Source organism: Staurois parvus, unplaced genomic scaffold, assembly GCF_062004578.1.
Source record: "Staurois parvus isolate SC_StPar_1 unplaced genomic scaffold, SC_StPar_1.0 ptg000303l, whole genome shotgun sequence".
In the NCBI taxonomy this organism is placed as follows: domain Eukaryota; kingdom Metazoa; phylum Chordata; class Amphibia; order Anura; family Ranidae; genus Staurois; species Staurois parvus.
This window is the reverse complement of record NW_028318099.1, coordinates 12,695,489-12,703,308: the sequence shown is the minus strand read 5'-3', so window position 1 is coordinate 12,703,308 and position 7,820 is coordinate 12,695,489.

Below are 7,820 nucleotides of genomic sequence, written 5' to 3'. Positions count from 1 at the left end.
GGAAGGGGTTAACTTTATTTTGCAGGGAAGGGTTATAGGAGTGAGGGGAGTGTTTTACTAGGGGGCGGGGGTGTGTACTGGACTGGACAAGGTTGATCGAGAAAGAGAAACTGTTCTTTCTCGATCACCTCATCCTTGAGCTGACAGGGAAGTGACAGACAGCACAGCTACTGCAGCTGTGCTGTCTGTCACTGTTTGCCACCGATCGCTGGGACATAGCCGCTAAGGACCGACTGTGACCCGGCGACTCACATCTGCGGCGGTGATCGGCGGGACAGATAGGGCGGCGGCGCGCCTTGTGCGCGCCCCCTATTTGTTTACAAAACACACGTTTTAAAACGTGGTTTTGCCTGCGAGTGCCCTTAAACAGAAAGTGATGGGGCAGCTCTATAGTCACTGATCACTTTAACAGTGTGGGCAGTGCAGAGCCCACCCTACCCCTGTGGTTCCTTGGCTCTCCCACTCTTACCAAGACCCCAGGACCACAACTGCGGTGTGAGAGCGAGGTATATCCATGAAAGCAAAGAAACCAGAAGCATCAATGATTTTGCAACTTCTGGTTTCAGATTCACCATTTCAGTACAGCCAGAAGACTCATTTAACTAAGCAAATCTATGCTTGGTTGGATGCTGTGAAGGGCAGGGTTGACACTGGGGTCTATTAGACCCCCTAATGTCTCCATTAAGAGTACCAGTGACCTACCCAATGCTATCGCATGGGGTTTATTAACCCTTTGTAATAGCAATCAATTAAATAAATAAATAAATAAATAACAGAATAACAGAAAAAAGATTAAAATGATAATAAAATGCATTTTGTATTTCAAGGGTTTTTATTACTTTGTAACATTTCAACAAGACTTTAGCAACAAGACACGCCCACGCAGGGGCTATCGATGGCAGATAAAAAGTAAAGAAAACAGTGCTCTAACACCAACAGAGCAAAAGGTGTGCCCACGCAAGGGCTATCAATGGCACATAAATTACAAAAATAGTGATATAACATTGACAGTAGCTCAAACCAAAGGCAGCTATCCACCGCCTCACAAAAGGCAAGCAAAAATAGAAAGGAAAAAAGAGTAGAAAAGGAAGAAGAAGACAAGTCCAGGAGCAGGGGTCCAGGAACGCCAACACTGAACAACATCACAAACCCAGACTAGCCGAGGGGAGCGTGGGAAAAGCATATGTCAACCACGGCTCCCATATTTTCAAAAATTTCCATTGGGAGTCATTACAGATACTCAAAATCTGTTCATGGAGCATCAGAGTGTTCATATGGACCCACACCCCCTGAAGAGGGACAGTTGGGCTCTTCTATGCCTGAGCAATTGTTCTAGTTGCAGACAAGAACAAACAGGAAGCCAACTTCTGCTGGTGTGCCAACAGGCCCAGTATGGGACAATGAAGCAAAGCGTACCGAGCATCCCTGTGTATGGAGAGATGGAACAAGGTGAAAAGGAGGCCAAATACATGAGTCCAAAAATGAATCACTTTCAGGCATGACCACCATATATGCAACACATCTCCATGATGACCACAACCACAAAAGCAGCGATCACTGCAGGCAGGGTTTGCTTGGGCCAGACGAGCCGGGACCCAAACCCAACAAAACCATACTTTGTATACCACTTCCAGCGTGGTTGAATTAAATTAACATTTAGCTATAAATGACCATGCCCTTTTCCGGTCCTCCAGATCCACGACCGCTCCCAGGTTGTGCTCCCACTGAGCGACATATGAGAGAGAATTAAGCGTCGAGCGTCTATTCAAAAATGCATAAAGAAGGGACGTAAGGCCTGGGGCTGTTCAAAGGCAGATTTCTGATGCGGGAAAGCAGAAGTGCCCAGCAGTGAGGTCAGCCAATGCCGCAATTGAAGGTAATGGAAAAATTCCACCTGAGGGACATCCCGTGACTCCCGAAGAGAATTCCAAGTGGGGAAGGACTGAGAAGTCAAAAAGTGTTGCACTAGCAAATAACCATTGGCCACCCATCAAGAGAACACCCTTGGTTGATCTAAACCCAGCGGGAAGAGAGGATTGTTAATAATTGGGAGCAAGGGTAGGAAAGGTGACATAAAGCCACTAGAGTAACGTACCGAGCCCCACACTTTTTAGGCGCGAAACCAAATCTGAGGTAAAAGTAATAGTGAGAGTGACAGTCTTATCCAAATTAATATGGAGACCCGAAATCAAGGAGAAAGCACAAGAACCTGTTGCAAATTTGGGAGTGTCATCAGGGGATTAGTGAGAGTCAAGAGGGCATCATCTGCAAAAAGGTTTAACTTAAATTCCTGTCCCACGTATAGAACACCTGATATATTCTAATCAGCCAGAGCACTAAAGCCAGCCTCCCGGGGATGAAACCTACTTGGTCCATGTGGACCAGACTGTGCAAATATTTATTGATATGGAGACTGAGGATTTTGCCCAATATCTTCAGATCTTCATTAAGAAGAGAAATGGGCCGAAAGGCTTGCGGTTCCTGCACATCATCTGTTGTCTTAGGAATCACAAATTTCTTATAATAGAGACCCGAAAAGCTGTCAGAACCCGGGGCCATGGTGGACCGTAGAGATTTGATAGCTGGAAGCACTTCCGAAATGGTTACACCGGCACTGAGGGCCATCCGCGTTGCTTCAGACAATCTAGGATGTTGGAGGTCTTGAAAGAATGCCTCTGCCTGAGCTACAGGGAAGGAATCTGGTTTAGCATAAAGGTGTGAAAGGAAGTCCGTGAAACGGGAAACAATCTGCTGGAGATTGGAAGTACAGCCGCCCGCAGGAAGTCGCAACCGGATTGGTTTGTTGGGTTTCCCCACATAATTGAGTTTTCTGGTCAGCATCAGACCTGGCCTATTAGTACAGGAATAAAATTTATGTTGGTCTAACGCAGGGCCTCTGAAGAAGCAAATAGGTCCAACTCTGCAGCCAGAGCGTCCCGTGTGCGCTTATGGGCTACAGATGGGATAGACTTCCAACGGGCATCCGCAGAGGCCAGTAGAGAGTGAAGATCCAAAAGATGGCGCTTCTGTTCCCACTTCCGAGCCGCCACCAGTTGTATAATGTCACCCCGCACTGTGGCTTTATGTGCCTCCCACAGGGGCACTGTTGAAGAGACAGATCCTGAGTTTTACACAAAGTATGTATGTAAGAAAGATTCTATTTGCTGGCAGGTAACTTGAGTGGTCAATAAAAATTTGTTAATGTCCCAGTGAAAGGGGTGCTGTACTGACCCAGAGAGGGCAAGGAGAAGAACCAGGGGATCATGGTCTTACCAGGGCAAGGAGGGGATAGATATCCGTCTGACCAAGGGTAGCTGTTGAACATGCATAAATACGTGGTCAATTCTGCAAAAGCTGTCATGAGGATTTGAGTAGAATGTAAAGTTGCGCTCAGTCGGGTTAAGTTCCCTCCAAACGTCCACCAGCCCCACCATCTGCAAAAGAGAGTGCATACATTCCTCTGGCACTAAGTCGTGAGAAGGGGCTGCCCCCCGGGCATAGTGCCTATCTAAGGCGGAATCCAAGGTAATATTTGAATCTCCCAAAAGAAGAAGAAGACCCTTGGAGTGACAGGAAATGATGGTGCAAATATGAGAAAAAAATGTATGCTGAAAGCGATTGGGGGCATAGTAAGAGACAAAAGTAACTTCATGGTTCCAGAGGGTGCCCTGCAGGAGCAAGTACCTACCCATGGGGTCCGCTATATTCCAAGCACAGACAAAAGGGAGATTGCGTTTGAAAGCTATCAACACACCCCGGCGTTTCTCAGGAGCCAAAGCCGTATAAAAAGTGGAATAATAAGGCGAAATATAGCGTGGGGTAGAGGACTGAGAAAACCTGGTTTCCTGCAAACATACCACATCAATTTGTTGCGATTTGAAGTGATGCAAAACTTTAGACTGCTACTGAGGTGAATTGAAGCCTTGAATATGTTGTGAATGTACTTTCAAGATGAGTGAAGCCATGGCGGGATTGGCAGAGCACGCTCAGCAGAAAAAGCATAGGTCAGCCAACAATTTCCACTCCCAAGGACGGTCGGACCATGGCGTCCCGAAACCCTGCATAAAACAAGAACAGAAGAACCAGAAAATAAAAGAAGACAAGGAAAGGAAAGAAGAAGAAGACACAAGGAGTATGTACAATAGTACAGTCTTTTCACACCAATGGTGAAGTGCATCCTACACTTGAAGGATACCAGTTGGGGGTGGCTCTACTACTGGACACATGGCTGCAAATGGATACATCAAAAACATAAGCCCTCGGGGTAAAAGGCAATAAAGACAACATAATAGTGTCCCACAGTAATTATGAGTAAGTTATGAGCTTAATGACTTCTCGCAGAGCTAATTGGAGCCAGGAGTGAGCCAACCTTGACTCCAATCAGTGTGATGATATTGGATGTGTTGCTGACAGCTGTCCTGCCCTTAAAAACACACACCTGTTTTGGGTTTACTGGTTTCAAGAAGCACTGTCTGATGTGAACCATGCCTCGCAGAAAAGAGCTCTCAGAAGACCTAAGAACAAGAATTGTTGACTTGCATGAAGCTGGAAAGGGTTACAAAAGTATCTCCAAAAGCCTTGATGTTCATTTGTCCACGGTAAGACAGACTGTCTACAAATACAAAGGAGAAAGTTTAGCACTGTTGCTACTCTCCCTAGGCGCGGTCGTCCTGTAAAAATGACTGCAAGAGCACAGCGCAGAATGCTGCATGAGGTAAAGAAGAATCCCAGAGTGTCAGCTAAAGACCTACAGAAATCTCTGGCACATGCTAACATTTTTGTTGACACATCTACAATAAGGAAAACATTAAACAAGAATGGAGTACATGGGAGGACACCACGGAGGAAGCCATTGCTGTCCAAAAAGAATATTGCAGCACGTTTAAAGTTTGCAAAAGAGCACCTGGATGTTCCACAGCACTACTGGCAAAATATACTGTGGACAGATGAAACCAAGATTGTGTTGTTAGGGAAGAACACACAACACTATGTGTGGAGAAAAAAAGGCACAGCACACCAACATCAAAACCTCATCCCCACTGTAAAACATGATGGAGGGAGCATCATGGTTTGGGGCTGCTTTGCTGCTTCAGAGCCTGGACGGATTGTTGTCATTGATGGGAAAATTAATTCCAGAGTTTATCAAGACATTTTGCAGGAAACCGTACGACCATCTATCTGCCAACTGAAGCTCCGCAGAGGATGGGTGATGCAACAGGACAATGACCCAAAGCATACAAGTAATTCAACAAAACAATGGCTGCAACAGCACAGAATACGCCTTCTGGAGTGGCCCAGTCAGAGTCCTGACCTCAACCCGATTGAAATGCTGTGGCATGACCTTAAGAGAGCGATTCACACCAGACATCCCAAAAATATTGCTACACTGAAACAGTTTTGTGAAGAGGAGTGGTCCAAAATTACTCCAGATTGTTGTGCAGGTCTGATCTGCAACTACAGGAAACGTTTGGTTGAGGTTATTGCTGCCAAAGGAGGGTCAACCTGTTATTAAGTCCAACGGTTCACATATTTTTTCCTCCCTGCATTGTGAATGTTTACATGTTATGTGCAATTAAATGGCAACATCTAATGTTTGTGTAGTATTATGTTCAGCAGATTGTGTTCTTCTATTGTTGTGACTTAGATGACGTTCAGAGCACATTTTATGCCCAATTCATGCAAAACTCCACATAATCCCAAGGGGTTCACATACTTTTTCTTGCAACTGTATGTCACACATAGTACTGTGTTTAGACAGGTGTGAAGAACTGCTGTAAAGTAAAAATGCTTTAAAACAATATGATTTCATTGTTTATTCTTATTCATTTTCAATATGCAAATTAAGTGAACAGAAGAAAAATCTAAATTAAATACATTTTTGGTGTGATTACCCTTTATCTTCAAACCAACATCAGTTCTTACACTTGAATACTGTACAATTGCACAAAGTCAGGTATTTTGTAGGATTTTGTAGGTCAGGTGTATGAAAAACCAGTTATACCAGGCAGGTGCTGATGATCATCAATATCATATGTAATCATTAAGTGAAACAGAATCCTCCATGTAGGAGGCTTAAAACTAGGTGAGGAACAGCCAAACTCTGCTACTAAGGTGAGGTTGTGGAAGACAGTTTCATGTCACAGGTCATACACCATGGCAAGACTGAGCACAGCAACTAGACACAAAGTAGTTTTATTGCATCAGCAAGGTCTCTCCCAGGCAAGATTTCATAATATATGTAAATTTTACGGTATCCCCTAAATAACTAAATACAACAAACCTATTTATAGCATAAATATACACTTTCCCCCAAAAAGTGTAGAAACTGTGAGTATGAATATGCTAATATTACCAATATAATATTCCCAAAAAATATATCACACAAATAATGTCCAAAAAGAATATATAGTTCTTCCCAAAAATACAGTGGGGCAAAAAAGTATTTAGTCAGCCACCAATTGTGCAAGTTCTCCCACTTAAAAAGATGAGAGAGGCCTGTAGTTGGCATCAGAGGTAGACCTCAACTATGAGAGACAAAATGAGAAAAAAAATCCAGACAATCACATTGGCTGATTTGGAAAGAATTTATTTGCAAATTATGGTGGAAAATAAGTATTTGGTCAATATCAAAAGTTCATCTCAATACTTTGTTATATATCCTTTGTTGGCAATGACAGAGGTCAAATGTTTCCTGTAGGTCTTCACAAGGTTGGCACACACTGTTGCTGGTATGTTGGCCCATTCCTCCATGCAGATCTCCTCTACAGCAGTGATGTTTTGGGGCTGTCGCTGGGCAACACAGACTTTCAACTCCCTCCAAAGGTTTTCTATGGGGTTGAGATCTGGAGACTGGCTTGGCCACTCCAGGACCTTGAAATGCTTCTTACAAAGCCACTCCTTCGTTGCCCGGGCGGTATGTTTGGGATCATTGTCATGTTGGAAGACCCTGCCACGTTTCATCTTCAATGCCCTTGCTGATGGAAGGAGGTTTGCACTCAAAATCTCATGATACATGGCCCCATTCATTCTGTCCTGTACATGGATCAGTCGTCCTGGTCCCTTTGCGGAGAAACAGCCCCAAAGCATGATGTTGCCACCCCCATGCTTCACAGTAGGTATGGTGTTCTTTGGATGCAACTCAGCATTCTCTCTCCTCCAAACATGACGAGTTGTGTTTCTACCAAACAGTTCTATTTTGGTTTCATCTGACCATATGACATTCTCCCAATCCTCTTCTGGATCATCCAAATGCTCTCTAGTAAACTTCAGACGGGCCCGGACATGTACTGGCTTAAGCAGGGGGACACGTCTGGCACTTCAGGATCTGAGTCCCTGGCGGCGTACTGTGTTACTGATGGTAGCCTTTGTTATATTGGTCCCAGCTCTCTGCAGGTCATTCACTAGGTCCCCCCGTGTGGTCCTGGGATTTTTGCTCACCGTTCTTGTGATCATTTTGACCCCACGGGGTGAGATCTTGCGTGGAGCCCCAGATCAAGGGAGATTATCAGTGGTCTTGTATGTTTTCCATTTTCTAATTATTGCTCCCACAGTTGATTTGTTCACACCAAGCTGCTTGCCTATTGCAGATTCAGTCTTCCCAGCCTGGTGCAGGTCTACAATTTTGGTTCTGGGGTCCTTCGACAGCTCTTTGGTCTTCACCATAGTGGAGTTTGGAGTGTGACTGTTTGAGGTTGTAGACAGGTGTCTTTTGTACTGATAACAAGTTCAAACAGGTGCCATTGATACAGGTAATGAGTGCAGGACAGATGAGCCTCTTAAAGAAGAAGGTACAGGTCTGTGAGAGCCAGAAATCTTGCTTG